The following is a 21,137-nucleotide window of genomic DNA, read 5'->3' as shown; positions in this document are numbered from 1 at the left end:
TTGAGAACTTTGGTTTGGGTCCAGCTACATCGTTCTGGTTCGTCTCCCTTTAGTCTGTGCATATTGCCCTGAGCATATTTTTTTGGCTGGGGACAGACACATCAGTGCAGGCGTTTCCCTCTCCTTCCTGGTTTCGTGTGCATTTGCCTGAGGCTGCGCCTGCAAGAAGACAAGAGGGTTTTTGTATATTTTTATTGCCTTTTTTTTAATGGATCCCTCCAAATGGCAGGCTACAGGCACTCTCCCCCCACACCCTTTGAACCTCAGTTCTGCTGCAGCGCGTAAAGCCCTAACTGTTACTTTTGACTTCAGAGTGCTATTGTAGCGTGTCCCCCGAACCTGGTTTTCCCAAATGGAAAAATACAGACTGTAAAGCAGCAGTCGCTTACAGACCCAGGAAAGAAAATCCTTTTTCAGCTGCTGCCCATTGAAATGGCCCTGCTGCCGGTTCCCCTGCCGCAAAGGGCCCCAGCTCCGTGACGACCCACGGCCGCTCCAGCACGGGGCTGCCGGCACCCCCATTTTCCGTAGCACATTAAGGGTTGAGGGTTGTGTTTGGGGGGGGAGGAGGAGGAGGAAAAAGCTTCAGCAAGCGACCCAAGAGAGGAGCTCCGCGGTACCAGCAGCGTCAAGTGAAGGTAAGAGGGATCTATTTTATCCAAAGGCACAAAATGCCCCATTTCCCCAGGGCACGGCTGCTTGCTCAGGCTGGCGTCGCTCTGTCCCTGACTTTGACAGTTCGGCCTCCATCTCCGCTGGATGTGGTGGTGGTGGGAGGGGGAAAGCCCATTTCGTTCCCACCGCCTTTTTCTTTTTTTTCCTGAAGCAACAATCGTTTTCGACTACAGCTTTCCCCTTCTTGCAAAATACAGAGAGCTTTTTGGGGTGGAAGGAGGAATTGGACACATTTCTAAGCATCCTTGGGGGGAGGAAGCTGTGCAGGGGAGAAATGATGACCACGTCAGTGCTATTTACCCATCCTATAAATGGAGGATGTGTCTGAAGTGTGGACCCAAAAATAAAATCAGCAGAAAATGATGGTTAAAACTGCAGAGAGTAGTGTATCCTCCAAGCTGCCCGGCTTAGAGAAAAACAAATCACTGGTAGACCTGCTGTGGAGCAGAAGGCAATTTTGACATTTCTGATGCTTTCCACAAGTTTGTCAGTCGAGGCAAGCTGTGTTGCTGAGCAGGTCCCTGCCCAGGGAGCGCTCCGGGCCGGCCAAAATGACCAGGACAGCCGACTCCTTCTCTTCCTTTCGGAAAGGAGGGCAAACGATCTCCAGGTGCTGTGCGGCGTTGGCCGTGGCCTCATGTACCAAGTCCCCTCTCTGCTCTTGCATTAAAATGCCGGGATCCGGATGCCGTGGCGCTGAGACGGCACGTTGGGCTGTGTGGAAGCAGGAGGGGATGGATGGGAGTTTCCCCCGTCAAAATCGCTCTACAGGCCGTACCTTAAAAAAAAAATGGCAGGCCATCAGGAGTCTGCTGGTTGAAAGGTGTCTGGGTGTCTGAGAGAAACAGCTGAAGCCTCAACCAGTTTGCCAGGCTTGCAGTGACACACACCGCAGAGTGAACGTCATGACTGTGTCCTCCTGCCTCAGTCGGGTAAGGCGGGGGTTTCTGTGGAGATGCAGATTGCAGCTGCTTTGGGGGGGGCCCCGTGCACGTACCCCCTTGTTGGGAAGCCCCGGGAGCTGCTCCCACCGCTGTGTGCCCAGGCGTGATGGTGGAAACCCCACCGACACGTGGGAAAATTCACCTTCGGGACGGGAGGCGGGAGTAGCCATCGGCATCTGTGTGTGCAGGCAAGCCAAGGCGCCGGCATCCGTCAGCCCTCTCCCGCTAGCTCCTAATGAAGAAGCTAATGGATCCCGAAGTGGTCTGGGGCCACAAAAACTCTCGGCAAAGCTGATGTGAAGACCAGCCAAGCAGCGCCGGTGTTTGCGCGAGGCTGGAGCAATGCTAGTGCAGGCGGAGAGCCGAGCTTCCCTGGAGGGGAGCGCCCACGTGGGGAGATCGGCACTGTTTCGGGAAAATTCCCTCCTCCGAAGGCACCAGGGCAGAGATGGCAGCAACACCGCTTCCCTGACTGACACCACTGTGGGTTTTCATCCCCTCGGCTAAAAAAAGAGCAGCCAAGAAGAACGGGTGAGAAGACAAACTGGAAGAAGAGATGGGCAGAGGCAGAGACCAAGACTAAGTCGCTGGCCTGTGCTTGCCCAAGATGCTGCTCCCATCAGCAGGCAGGCGAGGAGATGTCCCGGCAGGAGCCCAAGCTCTTCCCCTCGGCAGCGTGGGAGTGCTCCCGCATTATTCTTGGGCAGTGGGAACGTGGTGCCGGCGTGGGACAGCAGAAAGGCTCTTGCAGGGTGCAGAGCTGATGCCTGGTGAGCGGTGCTTGGCCAGCCGGCTGCTGGTTCTTTCCCCAGCATGCCGTGAACTCCCATGCTTCTGCCCTATGGCCAGCTGCTTTAACCGCCCAGCAAAGGGATGAGCCCCTCGGCGGTCAACGATGAGGCTTTGGGTGGGCTCAGTGGGGCACCGGCACCCCAGGTTGCTCAGCCCAGCCCAGTGAAAGCCGCCACTGCCCGGAGACCCCCCCAGGCCATGGCTGGAGAGGAGGAGGAGGCGACACTGCTGAGGGTATTTCCCTACCGCAGGTTCCCCAGGGGGCTGGAGGGGAGGAGGAGGATGGGTGTGGAGAAGCATCCCTTGTCTCCCTGCTTTGCTCACCCTGTTCCTCTCCCCCCAAAACCTGTGGGAAGAGTGAGCTCTTCTTGCCTGCTTTTGCTTTTCCCCACAAGCTCGCTCTGCCAATATCGCTGCTGGCTTTAATCTGCTGTGAGAAAACACACCGTTACCCCCCACCACATGCTCTATACATTGCTTTCTTTTCTTCCCCAATGCAGCAGGTTTTGCAGCAAGCCTGTTATCGCTCACCACGGGGCATCTCGGGCACACGGACCACAGCCCCCTCCCCGTTCCCCGCTGCTCGCTCTGCTCTCCTCTCTGCTGTCCTCTTTCCCTTTCCTCCTCTCTGATCCAGTTCCCATGGAGATCCCGAGGCATCGATGGTGCCATTCCTCCCTCCGCAGCCTGAGGGAGGGGGTCGGTGGGATGATTTTTGGCTTACCTGGGCTGAAGTTGCATCCAGTCCCAGAAGTCAAGCTGCAAGTTGCTGGAAGGTCCGTTCTGTTTCTCAGTCACTTGACTCCTTCACAAAAACAGGACATTGGCCTGTTGTCTCACTGTTTTCAGCTGCTTTGCAGCCTCTCCCCGTCAGACACAGAAGGGGATGCTGCCCAAAGCTCTGCCCAGTGGCAGTGCAGGTCACCGGGCCTTCACATCGTGCCATCACCAGCAACGGTCCCTGCTGCAAAAGAGGGGGAAAAAAAATTAAAAATAGGCATTTGAGGTTGCACTTTAAAAGTCTGTTGAAAATTAGCACCAGCTGATTCTGGAAAGGCCAGATCTGGACATGGGGATGCACCACTGACTGCTGCCGTGCTGAATTTACCTGCTGCACTGCAGCAGCCTGGAGTTTGCCTGTTTGCTGCCTTTTCTTTCCATATAACTGTGAGTGTGGCTCAATCACCTGATTTCTTGGTCCTTGCAGGAAAGGTGAGTCCTGGCCTCACTGCTTCAGCACATAAGCTAGGAGGAAGGCACGGCAGTTGCCTCCAGAAAGGTACCAGTGTGGTAGGTATCAAAACTCAAGGTGGGACTGCAAAGCAGTATGGCCCTGGCACATCAGGATTTTCTGTCCATGGGGCTTCAGGTAGGTACTTTCAGTTGATCTGCTGCCACGGGCAGATGATCCTGGATGGCAGCACGCTGGCAGTGCCTTTGAGAACATGTCCTCTTCTTCTGGTTGTGCTGTTCTTCCTCAGTCACTCTCATCTCCTCTTCATCTTCCTGTGCTGGGTCTCAAGTGGATGTTTATGTGCTGGGGAAGGGGATTAAGGGAGGTTTTTCTTCTCCGGAGACACAGCCTGCTTAGCATCCTTTTCATTGCCCTTCCTCTTCCATGTCCTAGAAGATACCAACTGCAATGCAAATCAAAAAGGGCATTCGTCTCCCATCCACTCGCTGAGAGAGGTGGTGTGCTGTTGGAGCAGTCTTTTCATTCCGGTTGTATCGGATGCATTGAAATGATTCATTTTGACATTTTAGACATGAAACGTTATGATTTTTTAATGCGAAACATGGGCTTGGATGTTTTGTGTACTCCCCCCCCGCCCCCGAATGTCAATACTGTGGATTTTCTGAAGGGCGTGTATTTGCCAAAATTCATCCCAGGGCTGCAGCCTTTTCTGTAAAATGTGAGTTCGGGTTTGTATGGTTTTGGTGTCTAAGTCATTATGCTTGTTACGAACCCCCTTCACTCATGTTTGGTTTTGGGGGTGAGAGCTCGCTCCAGGTGCCAAGGCTCTTGCATCCCGCCACTCCACGCAGAGCAAGTGGCCATCCAGCTCCCTGCTTAGCTAAGCGGAGACTGAACATTTAAAATACTCATAAATCACTGATCTCCGAACTGTTCAGAGATGAAATTCTATGAAGAAAGACAACAGCTCTGTGAGGATCATCCCTAAGCCTCTGGTTTCTCCAGAAACATTCCAACAAGATAAACCACTCCGTAAAGGGATTGGTGTGAGGAACAACCCAGACTTGTCCTCCCAGGCAGATATTTTGGGTGCCTCTCGGTGCTGCTGTGTACCCTTCCTGCAGGGCAGTGAGATGGCGAAGAGGTCTTGCTCCCAGGTAGGAGGCAGAATGAGATACCCCGTCCTTTTATCAGGCATTTTTGGACAGATTTCATTTTATCCACGTGCGATCTTCTTGAGAGGGTTCAAGTAAATGTGAATCCCAATGGGTGTACTGGCCCCAATTCCAGGAGGGTAAAATTCAGAAAGGCCTGTGCTGGATTTGCTTCAGGAAATTCTTATCCATCTCCCAGACCTTGTCCCTGTCCCCCCCGGTTTCACCCAGAAGCGTCAGTCTCTTTTCAGTCATCAGCTGTTGATAAACCCAAACAACAGTCTCCTTTTTTTGATCCAGATGCTACCTGCCTTTAAAACCTGAGACTGGCACCCAGAGGTGCTCCTTCTGCTGGTGCAGAAACAGAGCCCATCCTTGTTCCATTCCCATATTACATACAACATCTGTCAATAATTACTTTTACTGTTTCTGCAACCACTGTGCTCATGCACCATCTATGCGACCACCTCCGCCACCGCACCGACATGGCTTGTCCTGCTTACAGCTGGAGATCTCCGAGGGGGAGGATGGCATCCACGAGACAAGGACACAGCAAATCCTCAAAAACACAAGCAGCTGTAGCATTTGTGCTGAAAATCGATGTTAGAGCCCTGGCTGTTTCTCGTTTTGCAGCTGTTTCCTCAGCCTCATGCTGTAGATTGCATTGGCAGAACGGAGCTATGGGTGATGACGGTGGCCTCTCTTATACCTGGGGCTGTGGCCACTGTTGATGAACCGTCTATTGAAGCACCAAAATCAGCTCCTGGAAGATGAGGCAGCCTCATTTCCTTTCTCCTTTCCCACTTGTCTCTTCTGGGGTCAATACTCCATTCTTGGCTTATTCCCTTGGGCTCTTTGTCAAGCTCTTTGGGTTGTCTATAAATGTAATGTCTTCATTAGCATTTAATCAGCAGGATGTGGGGTTGTCTCTGAGCAGCAGCCCACAAAGACGCCCTGCTTCAGATGGGAGGCACCTGTGGTCGGTCATATCTGCTGGGGCGGCAAACGCTCATCGGAGCTTTGCACAGAGAGTGGATGTTCCTGGGGGGAAGATGATGACCTCAACCCAGCTCCTTTCTGCTGCCCATAAATCACATTAGAGTATATCAAAGCCCTGAACTGTCAGCGCTACCTAGATGTAAATACTGTAATTAGCCTAAGTAAAATTAACAGTTCGTCAGACTTCCTGTGTTGAATCTTTTTATTACAGGCTTTTTTTTTTTCATCACAGATTTGATTTGCCATAGACTTTGTGTGACCCTGGATTATAAATCTCTGGCTTTCAAACACTACCTGCCATCGTGAGCTGTTGCAGCAGCTAATTGGCAGCCGCTCAGAGGCTGATTTTGCTGAGGAGAAGGCGCTTTTCCTGGCCGCCCTGAAATCTGCTGGTCCCTTTCAAAAAAGGTTTGCCCGTGCAATGAGTGATGCTGGATCCGTACCAAAGTCCTATGGGATCCAGGCGTGGATGCAACCCCACACAGCTAAAGAAACGAGCCCGTGTCAAGGAGCGCATGGGGGGGAGAGGAAAGATCTCGAGCCTTCCTCATCCCCAGCAAAGCCGAAGGCGGCAGCATCATGCAGTGATTGCAGAGATGATCTCTTCAGCCCACCATCCCCACCAGCAACTGCCATCACGGATGCCTCCACGTGAGGTGAGGCTGCTGATGGCAGCTGCCAAGGTAGGAGCTTCAGAGAGGAGCCTGCACAAAGCTGTGCTGGCATCAGAAGTTAGTTATAACACAGTCAAAGCTTTCTAATGATCATATCAGGCTGCAGAGTTCAAGTCATGTGAAATAATGCTTTTTTTTTTCTTTTTCCCTACCAGAAAAGACGCTGTTGACCAAAATTACTCCAGTAACGGGGAAGCACTTGGCAAAGCCCAGCGCTGCGTTTTCCACTGCTCACCTCTCTGCAGCAAAAGCCAGCGGACAGTCTGCACAGGCATTGCACCATGAGTTACAAGTGGCAGATTTAAAAAAACCCAAAGGGGCTGTACTTTGAACACACAAAAAAATGAGCCTTTTCTCACACGTGTCTTTGCACGGAATTAGGAGACAAGCAATGTTATTGCTTTTGTCCCAGCGGAGCCTGGCACAGCGGGTTCGTCTCAGATGTTTTTCCTGCCTTTGACTCTCAGCCTGTTCGGTGTGTTTCCACCAGCTCCACGCCTCCTGAAGGTGATTCAGAAAATGAAACGTGACAAAACAAAACTCATTTTAATAGCTTGTCTTGGCCAAGGCCAACTAGGAATACAGCTGTGTTATTATCATGAGCTGGAATGCAAAGCTATTTACTTCATTAGCAGGAATGACAACAAAATAGCAGCCCATGGTGCTGGCAAGGGTAGAGCCAGAACTAAAATATTGCATATAAAATAGAAAAACTGGAATAAACTCCTTATTGTGGCTCTAAAATAATTTTTCTTGGACAAAATAGGCTCAGAAACTTCCACTGGCTTGTGGCAGGCTCCTTGAAAAGCGGGTTTTTATCCAACTTCTGACTGTGCAAACCTCTGACAACCTGAGGAGATGCCTCCAGACGAGAGCCAGGGCTGAACACTGGCACTTCACTGACAAGTGAATGCTTAAAGGCTGGAGACTGAAGAAGGACAGAGCTAAAACTATTAACCAAAGAGGTTTTATACTGACTACAGTTCTGGGACCAGCATTGAATTTGTGTTTCCATTCCCAGCCATTGACAAAGCAGACCTGAAGAGCTGCAGGGGGAGTAGAGTAAGAGTAGGCTGAATTCCTTATCATGGAACTAACATCACTAGGTTGGGTTTTGATTTGTTTGGTTGGGCTTTTTTATTAAAAGGCTCTCCATACGATTTTGAGAAGTCTTTTCCCTGATTACGGATAACTGATTTCAAGGAGGAGATTCCATTCCCCAGCTGGACCTGGAGCAGCTCCCCCCAGCAACGTGGACGTGGAGGGCTTGCCTTGCCTTGAGAGAGCAGTCCATCAGAAGTACAAAACATGAGGATAAAAAGCAGAAAGATCTGCAGTAAAACTGCTTATCTTTGAAAGAGGAACAGACTGTCTATCTGGTTGTAACAATATGATGTCCTTCAGTTTGGTTCCAGATTTTCAGTCTATCTTGGACTATTTTTTGCTTCTTGAGCAGATCAAGCTGTCCCTAAATCCCCCATGAACGTACCTGAAAGCAACACGTTTTGTACCTCGAGCATCTAAAATGTCGTCGTCTTCCTCCTCGGTCCACCGGAGAAATCTCTTAAAACAGCCCTTCCAACAGCCTTCCGAGTACGTAACCCATCCCTTCACGGGATTTTGATTTTCTCTCCACGTGCTGGACACTCAGCCCACCCGCCCTGCTCCGCACCTCCCCGTTTTCCAGCTCGCTTCCCACACACTTGCAGATGGCGAGCACCCAAGATCTCCAACAGCTTCAGGGACTGGCACGGAGAGCATCCCAATGGGCACCACGGTGTGCCAGGCTGTGCCACCAACCCTCCGGCACAGCGTACCCGGGAAAATCGCTCACTCTCGGGGCAACAGGTCCTCCTGCCCCCATTCAAAACTGCTGTGAGCAAGGAACGTGGCTGCGCGTCCTTCCTCCAAGCCGCGTGTGTTCATGCCAACTTGAGGAGGAGACATAAAAGCTGCCAGAGCTGCCCTGGCTTCCCTCTTTCCTCAAACTATTTCCATCACCATTTTTCCCCACACCGCTGCTTCGGGTTCAGCTGCAGCATGAGCCCTGCGCAGGCGTGAAGAAGGCAAGGTAATGTACATCTCCTGGAAAGGACGAGCTTTGAGATATTTAGTTCATGGGCATGTTTGCATGCAGAATGGTGTTCAAAGGGACAGCAGGAAGAGAAATGCGGGCAACGAGCCCTGGGTCTGCCTTTTTGAAAAGGCTGCGTGCAGCAGGGAGAGCTGAAAATCTCAGCAACACCTGCGCGCTCTCGGTCTGACTCTGCAGCCTCTCCAGGGCGTCGGGCTCACCCTCTGCCTCGGCTTTCTCATCGGTGGGCCTGGGAAAGCAACGCGAACATCCATCGGTAGCATGGGGTTAGAAACGATTACTCAGAGTCTACAGCGCTCCGGATCGGAAAAGTGCAGCGCAAGCGCTTTTATTATTTAGGTGCTAAGCATGCACAGTAATTATTCAGTGCTCACGTGTTTGGGTTGCTTTCTAAGTTTGGTTTAAAAAAAAAAACCACCACCACAAATGCGTTGTCGGTAACTATGTCTCGAAAAGACGAGCTAAAGTAGGGAAGTTTCTGTAGTGAGTCATGGCGAGATCAGAAGTAATTTATCAGTGGCTTCCCATCCTCAGTTGTCTGTCCTGAGCAGCTGCTTCCCATCCCGCTGGATGCCCTCTGGGCAGCCGCCCACCACCACTGGCAGCATCCAGCATCCCGGCGCATGGCCCCGGTCCTCACCTGCCTTCTGCGAGTCACGGTGCGCAGATCCCTCTGCACGCGCATCTTTTTTCCTCCCCAAAAGTACTCCTTGGGGTATTTTTCACAGATTATCCAGAATGTGAGAGAGATTTACACCGGGGCTAAAATGTAAGCTCTTCCTTTAACAAGTCATACCGTTTGGATACAAGGAAAACCAAAAATCAATTTGCTTCCTCTCCTTCTGCTCACACACTGTTAGAAACACAGACTAAATTAATTGCAGGAACATTAGGCACCAGAGGGGTAGAGAAAAAAAAACCAACTCCAAAGCCTTGTAGTACAACTATAACGGCGTTTCATGTTCTCTGGGGTTTTCACTTGCAGTGACGCTGAATCAAGGTTTTAGTCACACAGAATTTAATGCCAATTTTTATTCTGCTCATTCCATGCCAGGGACATGCGCTTGACCTCTGCAAAAAAACACTCTAAGGCCTCGAAGCATCAGTGCTCTTTGAGTCTCGGGTAGGAACAGGGCCCCAAAATGATTTCTCTCTTTGGTTTCCTACAAAACAAGGAGCTTTTTCTTTCTTCTCTCTGGCACTGGATTAACAGATAGGCACTATCCATCTGTGCCAAGGTCCCAGCTCCTGGAGCAAGGTGATGAAATTGAAATCTCAGCTCCAGGAGCTGAGATTATTTCTTTTAATAAATTGGACTTCCAGCCTTTCATCATACTGAGAGGAAATTTGAAAACATCACCCAGAAGTTGTCAGCTGGAGTCTGCAGAGATGCTGGAGCTCACACAAGAGGTGTGCTGTACCGTGAGTCTCAACCGAGCCTTAACGACAAGGTTTACTTCTACAAGAGCTCCCTGGTTTATCGCTGGAGAAGAGTGTGGCAGGTCTGGCCTTTCACCAGCCCAAAAATCTGGCTGCCGGTGCGGGATTTTTGGCAGAGGTCGGTCTTACTGCCGGAGGTGCGGGAGCCTCACAGCCCGACGCGGGGTTTGACATCGCGCTGGGGATGGTGGACTGCCCACCACTGACTTGCCAACGAGGGTGCTGGGGATCACCTCTGGAGGTGATTTGGAGGCCGCAGCACATTGCGGAGCGTGGTGGGCTGCCGGCACGGGGGAGCGAGCCCCGAACGGGCCGTGCCGTGCTAGGGGGGCTGATGCTGCAGCCTCTTTTGCAAGGGGCTGGTCACAGAATAGGGAGTCCTGTGTAGGAAGACCTGGCAATCTTCAAGAGCGCCTGCTTCATGCCGCCCATCAGGAGCGCTACCATCACTGCAACCGCTGCCTGTTCATTTCTGGGGGTGAATTTTTTAGGGTCGGTGACCGCGATGGTGATGCGGGGAGCAAAACACTCTGATAAAGCTCTCCAGGTGCCCGTGGGCAGAACGCCTGGCTCAGAAAATGAATCTGCCAACATTTTAGGCAACCAAACATCTTAAAACACACACTGCCGAATGTTCTCAGTAGAAGATCTTCTCTATAGGATTATTTTCCTCTCAGAGCATGTCAGAGCCTGGACGTGTCAGTTCCCCGGGCCCCGTGGAGCTTTGCTGGGCAAAGCCGGCCTCGGGGCAGTCATTTTCTCAGCTCTGAGCAAGGAGCCTTGTCAGAAAAAAGCACAGCAAGCAGTTAGCAAAGTCCTGATTACTTGTTTTGCCATCAGTATGTGCGCCTCCTTGCACAGAAAGATTTCCCAGCCATCGCTCAGGCATCGGCAACCCCCATACCATGCCAGTAAATGATTCAGGCTTTTCTATAATAAAGGAACTCACTTTAGATCCTGCTGCTTTAAACTATTCACTTCCTCTTGCTATCTTTCTTTTTTTTTTTCTTTCTATTTTTTTCCTTGAGCAAGTGAAAGTAATTTGCCCATTCTTGCAAGATCTGTTTTTCCTACTCCTTCCCCAGGAATGACACGCCGCGCTGCTGGGACCGGGAGGTGACTAAAGGCTTTGCTACAGCACAAACACCAAGCAGAGCACTTTGCAAACTTGCGTGTCATATAGCGGGAAATGCTAAATATGATGAAACAAGTTTCAGGACTCGGCGTTTCAGCAGCCAATACCAATTACTCCCGGTCTGGGATGAATCACCCTGGAGCTGCAACCTCAGGCAGCTGCAGCGGAGCGGGCAGCTCTGCCACCGCTGGAGCCCTCGCACCACCTTCGCCGTGGCCTTTTCCATCTCCTGGTGAGGTTTTATCCAGCAGCAGCAGCGTGGGTACTGCAGAGCTGCAAGCGCTCTGCTCTCCCCGCAGCTCCGGCACGATGCTCAGAGCCTGTCTGGCATGGTGGGACATCATCATGGACTTACTCGATGGCACCAGAAAAATAGGAGAGAGAATCTCTAGCTGGGAGGTCTTACGGGGCGGGAGGGGGGGTCTCTGGACTAGCTCTGGGTCGCCCTGAGCTCATGCAATTTTGTGACAGCAGTATCTGCTGCTGTTGGATACTGCCGGTCTTGAAAGAGGCAGAGGGATTCAACAACCCTAAAAGCGATAAAATCCCAACTGGAGTAAAAAGGGCTGTGGTGTCAGCCTCACTCAGAAAAGCACCAAAACAAGGATCGCAAGGTAGGGGTGAGCTTGAGAGGCAGCTAAAAATGCCATTGAGTTCTGCAATCTGTTCACATGCTGCCCACATCGCTGGCTGCCGGCCGGTGCTGGGGTTTAAAATGTCCACGTGGTGTTTTGGAGGAGCTGAGCCTAGATATTTGCTCAGGGACTGGACTGCAGCATCCCAACTCATCCCCGCTTTGTCCTGATCGCATAAATGACCCCAAAACAACATACGTCTCCGGGCAGTAAGGGCCTGAACACACTTGTCGTTCAGGTCTCCCATCGGCAGCGTTCTGCAAATGATTTCCTTGCTTGGCACGTGCACTGCTAATCAGCGTGGATGGGAGATGTGTCCTCCGCTGCTCTGCATGGCACCCTGTGGATCCCCAGGACTGTTCCGTGTCCCGCCGTGCCATAGAAGCTGGGATTTGTAACAGCCGCGGAGCCGGCCTCATCCAGAGCCATTGCCGTCCACTCCTGGACATCCCGCTCACACCACTCTGGGACCGGCTTGTGGCTGCAGAAACCAAACATCTGAGGGGCTCCTGCAGGGCGAGCTTGTGTCTCAGCCCAATTAAATGGCAGTTTGGGGTTGGGCTGGTAACAGTTTGAATCTGGGTCCTTCAGCAAATGTGGGTGACCAGAAAATGGTTCCGTTTATAGTTGGAGACAAGCTATTTATGAGAAGAAAGAAAAAAACCTCAATGATGTGATTATTCATTGTTTTGTTCTGAATTCCATTGCTGCTCTTTCAACTCCCTAAGATGAAAATGGAGTAAAATAGGAATTTTTCAAACTGAGTCCTTTTCTTTATAGTAGAGGATAAGGGCAATGCTGAGCCAAGGTACTGAGCTCTGCCATGAGATCATGGGGGGGGTGGTAATTCCAGTATGGGACCCTGGACTGCAATAGTTCAACACTTTTCATATTTACAGTCCTCCAGATATCCCAAATGTCTGGGAGCTCACAAAACGCCACACCCACTTATACCTTTTAAGTGCATATGTGTGTGTATATATATATATATGGAAATGATGCTCTGACCTTGACATGGGGACCAGGGGCTGGCTTTGGGGTGAGGTGACATCTAATCTGTATGCAGGCATTTTTCATGTGAAATGCTGTATTTAAGCTTATGCTTTTTCCCTGTTGTTTGTCCCTAAAGAGCCTTCAGACCCTTTGCTTAGGAGCAGGATGGTGTTGACCAGAAGCTAACCATGCAGCAATGGCCTGAGATGGGGGTTTTTTTCCTCTCTTTTTTTTTTTTTTTTTTTTCTTTCCTGGATGCTGAATAAAGCAGCTCTTTTGTGAACAGCAGTTGTTTACATTCTTCCTAACAAAAGTTGGGATTTCCTCTGATGCTAATAATCTTGTCACTAATGCGTACAGCCAGCCAGAGCGCTTGGAATAGCTTTTTAATAATGTCTGGGCCAACTTGAATGCGCTCGTCACTGGTAGGAACAGCCTCCTGAAACTCAACACAGTGCCACCAAAACAGGGAGGTGACTTTTCATCACCACGGTCTTCGGCGAGGGCAAACACCACGCATGGCTCCCTGCAAACCTCGGGCCAGGCCTGGACCACGTTTGCAGGTTTTCCAAGCACCCACCGTTACCCTTCGACTTGCTGACACACGTTGGGGCCTCCGATGTTGGGGTGGGTAATCGGCCGAAGCACCTCGGGCCAGTCCTAGTTATCCTGGGCATCCAGCCAGGTTTTCCACATTTGTATTTGTGCTGTCTAGTAAGTGAAGGCGATGTTTTCTCCCTGTTTGAGCATTTCTGTGCCATCTCAGTATTTCATTTCTTTTCTCCTTGAGGGGCAGCAATTGGACTTGGTCTCAAATCTGTGGCAAGGTAAGAAGACCGACAATTTTCCACGTTCTCATTTGCAGGTGGGGGTTATCCTGGGGAGGGGCACAGCCATCGTGGCCAGCTCCTGCCGGGTATTTGCCGGTGTAAATAGGGAAGAGACTTCCTTCAAGGAGCCGGTCTTGGCAGCCACCACCCTGCAGTAGAGCATCGTCCTACGGGATCGCAACTGGTGCTTGGAGGGTCGGCTGTGACCAAAAATGTTGAACAACAGAGACCCCTTTTTTTTGTCCCCAGCATATCCTTCAGAAAAAGCTACTCAGTAGTGTGACCTGCTGTGACTCCTTGCTCCCATCATGGCTCTGCCCCGTACCCAGGGAGGAGAGGAGCATCCCAGTGAGCAATCTGGCTCCCAGGGTGTTGGGTGCAAACCTGTCCCTCCATCCCTTGTCCCAGACCTCTTCTCACTGCCACACTGAGGGCTAGGTGAAAAAGAAAGGTTCTTTCCAGAGGGACTCAAGCAAACAGATTGCCAGTGGTTTGGTTCTGTCCATAAAACTGAAAGGTTTATCAAAACCGGCTGCTGAAGTACCTCAGAAGCCCTTTGCCATTTAAGCATCTTTATTTAAGAATGCCATTATGTTTTAGAAGACCAAATCCAAGAGCATCATGCCATGCTCTATAAGTAAAGATGTTAGGAACTCTAAAAAGAAAGTAGTTTGACTGTCCAGAATGAATGAATGTTAGTAGCCAAACTAAATGAAAACACAGCTAAAACCATAGTCCTTATTTTCTTTATTTGAAAGCATTCTGAGCAGAGTTCAGTTTTTCTCCCCAGTAATCTCTTGCTTCCACGTCTGTACATTTTCATTATTAGTCACCTGGTAGCTCTTATTAAACTACATGTTGAGAAATAAGATTTCCTTATTGATAATCTCAAAGCTACAGAGCAAACCACAAGTTTCCAACCAAACAGCACCTGGATGTAAAAGCTTGAAATGCAACAAAGACAGAGATATTTCAATGCCTTTGAAAGCAAATGCCTCCCTAAAATATTACTATTAAATGCAGAAGTACCACCATTTGTCAAAGTTGAACACCTCTTTACCTCCTAAGACGTGCTGAAAAGAAGAAGGAGATGCTTTGAGGGGGTGCCAGGGGACTGCTGCAGCCGGAGGGTCAGAGCAGCTGGAGGAACTCGCAGAAGGCAAGGAATAGAAACTCTCTCTGCCAAAGAGAGGCAGAAACCCTGGTGAGGGACAAGCAGAGAAGGATGCGGATGCAAGTTGTGATCCTTTGTTAAAAGTCATCAGATCAGAAGTGCTACAATCTGGCAGGCAAAAGCATTAACTCCTGAGCCGGGAGGAGCGAGCGCTGAGGTCTGAAGTGTCCCTCGGTGATGAACAAGCACCTGCAGGCGAGCAAAGGTGGGTGAAGTTACCACGTGCACGCTCTGAGGCTCCACCGTCATTGCTTCTCCTTTCTGCTTGTCCCCTGGCTGAGGTGGGAGCACCAAGAGGGGGATCCCCCCGGGCCACCCGCAGGTCAACTGCCTTTAGGCTGCAGACCCTGAGGGGCTCCTGGCCCGTCCTGCCGGGCTCCTGCCCGTCCCCCGAGAATCGGGGCAGGGGAGCTCCTGGGCAGCCCTGCCGCTCATCGTGAGCAATTTGGTGGGTTTTGCATCCGAACCAGGGGGCGACACAAAGATTTTTCTCTTTCTCTCCGATGTTCTCAGAGCACTGTGACAATGACAGAAAATGGATTTAAGATTGACAAAAAGCCTCTTTTGATCATTAAAAAATAAATGAATGCAACAGTGGACCACAAAGTTTTTCCTCGCAGTGTATCACTTCCTTCTTGAATTCAAAACCACCTGCTAGCGATCTGAATTAAAATCACTGAAAATATAAAAGCTCCAGAAGCGTTTCTGATTGAAATAGGTGGACAACAAACAGATCATAAAGCTGCACACAGTCGCCATAGCGACAGGGCTTCCAAAAGGATGCAGGGGAGCCTCAGCCTCCGGGAGCATCACCAGCATCCACACGAGCATCCCGAAAGGGGGGTCAGGGTTGTCCTTCGCAGGGAGCCGTTCGGGGGAAACAGGCAGGAGGTTGCACAAATGGGGTCCTCCCCACCAGCCCCCTTGCAAAAAGAGTCATTGGGCAGATGTGGGGATTTTTGGATCTTGGGAAGGGACCTTCAGAAACGTGGCTTTAGGACAGCCACGGTGTTGTCTGGGCTTACCGCGGGTGCTGGGGATGGGAGGTGACCTCGGTCTCTTCGCCAGTCCAAATTTCTATGCGAGAGTGAGCCCTGAAGAACTTTAAAAAAAAAACCATTAAAAACCCAACAGAGGCCAGAATGAACCAGCTTGGCTCTACACAATCTTCCCTGTCATGCACTGATTAAAAAAAAAAGAGCATTGGACGTCCCTGACTCCAGCATGGGGCACAGTTCACAGAGGACTTCAGCTCATATCCTAGTAAGATGAGTAAGGAAAAGTGTTGCTCTGCCACCCAATAAATAGAAAACACTATTGATAAATAATGTTAATAAAGTCAAAGTGCTTAATACTTTTATTATCAGTCTTCAGTGAATATATTGCTGCTGAGCAGGCAGCCAAGAAAGGGAATGAGATGCCAGCCTGGAAGAAGGAAGTGGTTAGAGAGCACCTGGATGAGGTAAATGTTTTCAATCCGATGGTGCACGAGGAATTTCACCCAGCACTGACTGACATTACCTCAGAATGATAGGTGGTTAATTTGGGGAATTTGTGACAGACACATCAGGGCACCCCAAGATTAAAAAAGGGCAAAGGAGTTCCTATCAACAGAAAAGGGGAGACGAGAGGAGCCAAGGGAATCACAGACCAGTCAGCTTAACTTTAACTGTCTGGAAAAAATAATCAATTTATTTGTAAACATCCCAGAGATGGCAATGAGATGAGAAGCAGCCAGCTTGGATTTGTCAAGAAGAAGCCGTACCAAACCAACCCACTTTCCTCCTAAAGCAGACTAGCAGCGGGCTCTGGGGCAAAAGAAGCTCCAGATGTGCCGCAGCTGGGATCCAGCCAGGTTTTGGCACGGTCTCACGCAACGTTCTCCTAAACCAGGCAGAGAAACTCACTGGGTGAAACTAGTAGAGGGCTAGTGGCAAAACCCTGTGCTATTCTGGTCTTTAGCAGTGATTCATTTTCAAAATGAAAGGCTGTACTGCATGAGGGTGAGCCAGGATCCGGCCAGGGCACAGGCCCGTACGCGGCTTTCATATAAATTATCTGCCTGAAAGAAGAAAGATTAGGTTTGTTAAACCTGCAGATGACCCAAAGCTGTGTCGGGCTGCAAGTAACACAGATAACTCTCCCTAAAAATAATATAAAAGAGACTTTATGAAGTAAAATAAGACATTCAAATTTTGGGTATGCTTACTAATAGCATCTTGGAAAGACTGAATATACATATAGATGAGATCAGTCAAAATCCTTAGCTACATATCACCCTAAACCAGGAAATTGCTTTCTAGCAGAGCTCACCTCCTGATTTGTGCTGTCTCTGCAAAAGGGGAACCAGAGCATCTTTTATTTTACATTTTCATTTTTTATTCTTAAGGCCCCCATTTCGCCTCAGACACGCTATAATTCACCTCAGTGACAAAGAAATGTGAAAAGCCTTCACTGTGTTACCAGCAAGCCTGGAGCCTCCATGAATTGGGAATTCAAATACATTTTGACCCTTGCTGGGACTGGAGGTTGTGGAATGAAAATAGGCCCAAATTAGAGTCGATCCTGTGAAAACTTTAATGGTCAAGCACTGATTAATATAACAGCATTTTGTAGTTTTAGATCAGAAGCCATGAGAGTAAGTAAAAAATTTACCCCAAGTTAGCTCCCCAGTTCTTTTCCATTAAAAAGTTCACAGTATTTTAACAACTGCTGACAACACTGGAGGAGGAACTGGCACGAGGAAAATGTCCTCAGGAGAAAGCGTGCTGAGCAGGATACCAGGTATTTTTCTGGAAGTTGATTTGTGCTGACAGCATGTTATAGTCCCTTCACCTCCGCTGCAAGACTGGCATCTGCCTCGCCGGCAAGGCTCCTCCCATACATGTCTGTATTTTATATTACCAGTGAAGGCACGAGCAGGTAAAATGAAAAGTCACTTGCTGATGGGACTTTCCACCACAACGTGTGAGGGACCTGGGTGACAGATATGATCCAAAACACCAGGGTTCACCACTGGCCTGCCAGCCCTACAGCTTGAACCCGAGGCTGATTTAAGTGGAAATCACACGTACACAAATGATAACAATGTGGGAAACGTGGTTCTTTCGTATCGTCCGTTCCCCCAGAATAAACCACCGACATCACCTCTCTGCCTCGCACCGGATGACCCCTGCAGAGGAAGATGAGCTGGACTCGAGCGAAGGCTCTCACCAGGCTGCAGCCCGCGCTGGGACCATGTCAGACTCCAGGCTGCGCGCCTGGAGGAAGCCTTCAGCGCTGTGCTCGGCACAACAAAGAAATACAGGCGTGAATTAAAACCCCCAAGGGAGGCTGCAGATGAAATTACATTGTTTATTTTTACCTTTGTTTTAATGAACTGATTCTCTCACTTCTTGTTTTTCTGATTTTCTGTTGCTATGAATGGTTGAATGGGTGCGTTGGTGGGAAAAATACCCTTGGAGGACTACTAAAATTAAGTTGTAAAGGAATTAGGGTGGCAGTCTTCGGAGCTGAAAACAAGATTATTCAGAAGTAGCTGGGCTTACCCTAACCACCCCTTCTGCTTTAGCAGTGGAGGAAAACTGGGCCATTTGTGAAATGGGGAACATACAGACAATAAATGTTTAAAAATAAGCTTAAGGTTTAAGGAAGATGTATTAAAGGAAAGTTACTGTGGAGATGCCCATCAGGTTACTTCCCCAAACAGAGCTAAGAAAAGATTACTGCATGACCTGGGTCATATGGCTTGGCAAATATCCAAAGACTGGACATCCCCCTTCGACACAGGGGGCAATATCTCCTTCAAAGGAGGATATATCCTTCTATCCTTCGAAGACCTACGTTCTTCACCAGGGGGGTCACTGCATCCACTGGAAAGCTCGCTCCGGTTTTAGCCTGAAATGACTGTGCCTCCTCCTTGAAATCTCCCTAGAAAAGATTCAATCTAAGTAATTCCTTCAGTGGCAACTTCACAAATCCCTTTGATAGATGGATATATAATCTGATGACCAACCATTTGAATCAATTTATTGATTTGATCTTAATCATAATCTTGGTGTCATCACTTCATTGGTCCGCCTTTAATTAGCTTAGTAAAAATAATGAATTAGTTTAGCGATATCCTTGCTCAGGTGTGCCTTCATCTCCTCACCCTTTTTAATCACCTCTGCAGGGAATATGCAAGGTAGGTTTACCCTATCAAATAGTCACTGAGGTCACAAACCTGAGGGCAGCGGTAAATTGGGGAGGGCATATGCAGGCAGCTCAGCTCTGCAGCTCTCCAGCCAACCCCTTGCACACCCTGTGAATAAACTCATCTCCAAGCATGTTCGGTCTCCAGCACCTCCCGAAGAGACCCTGTTGCACTGCTGAGCGAGGGACGTGGAGTGCTTCATCTCAGAAGCAGTCAAACTTTTTGAGGACATCTTCCTCCATGCTGCACCATCAAGGAGGAGAGGACAGGGCATCCTGGGCCCCACACTGGATGGTTCCTCCTCCCTTAGCCTTCACCTGCAAGCACGCGGAGCTCTAAGTCTTTTAAAGTCCTTAGGGAAAGAGCTCCAACCGAAGTAAACTGAAAGAGAAGGTGAGATTTTGAATTGTGAGGTTTTGAATAACACTTTATTGGGATCAAAAGCATCCTATTCTGTTCTTTATTTTTTGCATTATCGTAGTTCTTGGATACCAGGAGAGATCACGCCCCCCATGGGGTAGGTACCATACGAAGAGCAAGTCTCAATGGACCTTTATGTGAGATGAATGGGTGGTGGAAGGAAAGCAGCAGCTCAAATCCCACGAAAAGGCTCTCTGTTGGGAATTTGCACCCAGGCGGTTAGAAATGTTGAGCGGAAGGGCTGAGACTTCATGCTTGGCACAGGATGGGAGTGAACAGAGAGAGCAGGAACTGGGCTGGTGCCCGTGGAGTAACCCACCATCAAAGCACGTGGTCCCACTGCTCCTAACATCCAGGTTACTCTTCTTTCAGGACTGACGCTTTCAAATTCAGGTCAACTGCATACCCACAACAGAATCAGCAGCGAAAAAAGCACATATTACAGAGGCTGTCACACGGCAAGTAAGTAAGGGATGTGGCTTTCCTGACCACTCAGTTAGCTAATCTTGTTCTTTATGGATATTGCTATCTGCTAGCTTTGTGAGGAGGTCAGAATACATCGCCTGAACTGGCTTGAAAAATTATAAACAAGCACTTTTATTTTTTTTTACTGGAGAAGCTGTTAGAGGCCTGGTTTGAAGCCAATTTAAGTCAATGGCAGGATTTAATTGGGCTTTGTTTCCAGGCTTGGCGGCAGCCTCTTTTAAAATCATTCCTCTGCTTATAATCAAGACTTGTCCCCATCAGATTTTAATCACTTCTTCCTAGGTTAGACACCCGGACGGGTGGATGACGGTCACTGCAGCAGTCGCATACAGCTCGTGCGTTCCTGGTGTTCGAAGCCAGGCTGCTTCACTGTTTCCACTGCCAACTGTTTGCAAACGCAGGAGAGGAGCTGGGAACGAACAGAGCGATGCAGAGTCGGGGAGGGAGGGGTTTGGTGGCTGGGCTGGAGTTAGTCACTGCCGACTTCCATTTCCAGATCGTGAGGAAGGACTCAAGCCATTTTAGGCATTTTCTTGGACTTCATCCTCGGCTTTTAATTGAAATACCCAGGAGGGACAGAGGAATTCCCGGGCCCCTTTTGCACCGATGTGGGATACTCGTGTGCAAGCACAGATGCACTTGCACTTCGTATTGTAGTGCGAGTCCACGGTCATTAGCCCTTGGCTTGGCTCCTTCACACGAGCACAGGGAATCTTCCACACATGTCTCACCTTCAGGAAGCTGATGCACTCCTCTGCAAATAGAGAGACGCTCAACTGCAGCGCAAATAATTTTTAAAGATTTTTTTTCTTGCAGGGGCTAAATATGCCAGGATGGCTTGAATATTCTAAACAAAACACATTTCATTTCTATACCCCTGGGGTATAGAAATATACACAGGTTTTTATACATCTATATCTGTGGCAGTGCCACAGATAGGAAGACACGTGAACCAGCGAACTGCAAAATCACAAGAGGCCTCGGGCACCTCCGTTTCTTTTCAGCAGAAATTCAGATGCCTACATCTAGCAGAGCAAATGAGAAAAAAACACTCTGCATAGCTGCCAAGACAACCAGCACATCCAGCCGCCAGACTTTTCGCTACGCTACTCGCTCCGGTGTTGGAAGTTTTGCATCTCCCCTTGTCCAGCAGCACTGTCCTTTTTGCCGGAGCACTGTTCGGGATATCACTACCGAGATGTTCCAGGGGAGGCAGGCAGCAGGCATGCCGAGAGCTCGGCCGGGCAGAGTCCCCTCTCTCCAGTCCCAAACATGGGGCCAATGCTCACCACACAGGGCGG

Source organism: Haliaeetus albicilla, chromosome 19 (genome assembly GCF_947461875.1).
Source record: "Haliaeetus albicilla chromosome 19, bHalAlb1.1, whole genome shotgun sequence".
Classification (NCBI taxonomy): domain Eukaryota; kingdom Metazoa; phylum Chordata; class Aves; order Accipitriformes; family Accipitridae; genus Haliaeetus; species Haliaeetus albicilla.
This window is presented reverse-complemented; position numbering follows the sequence as displayed.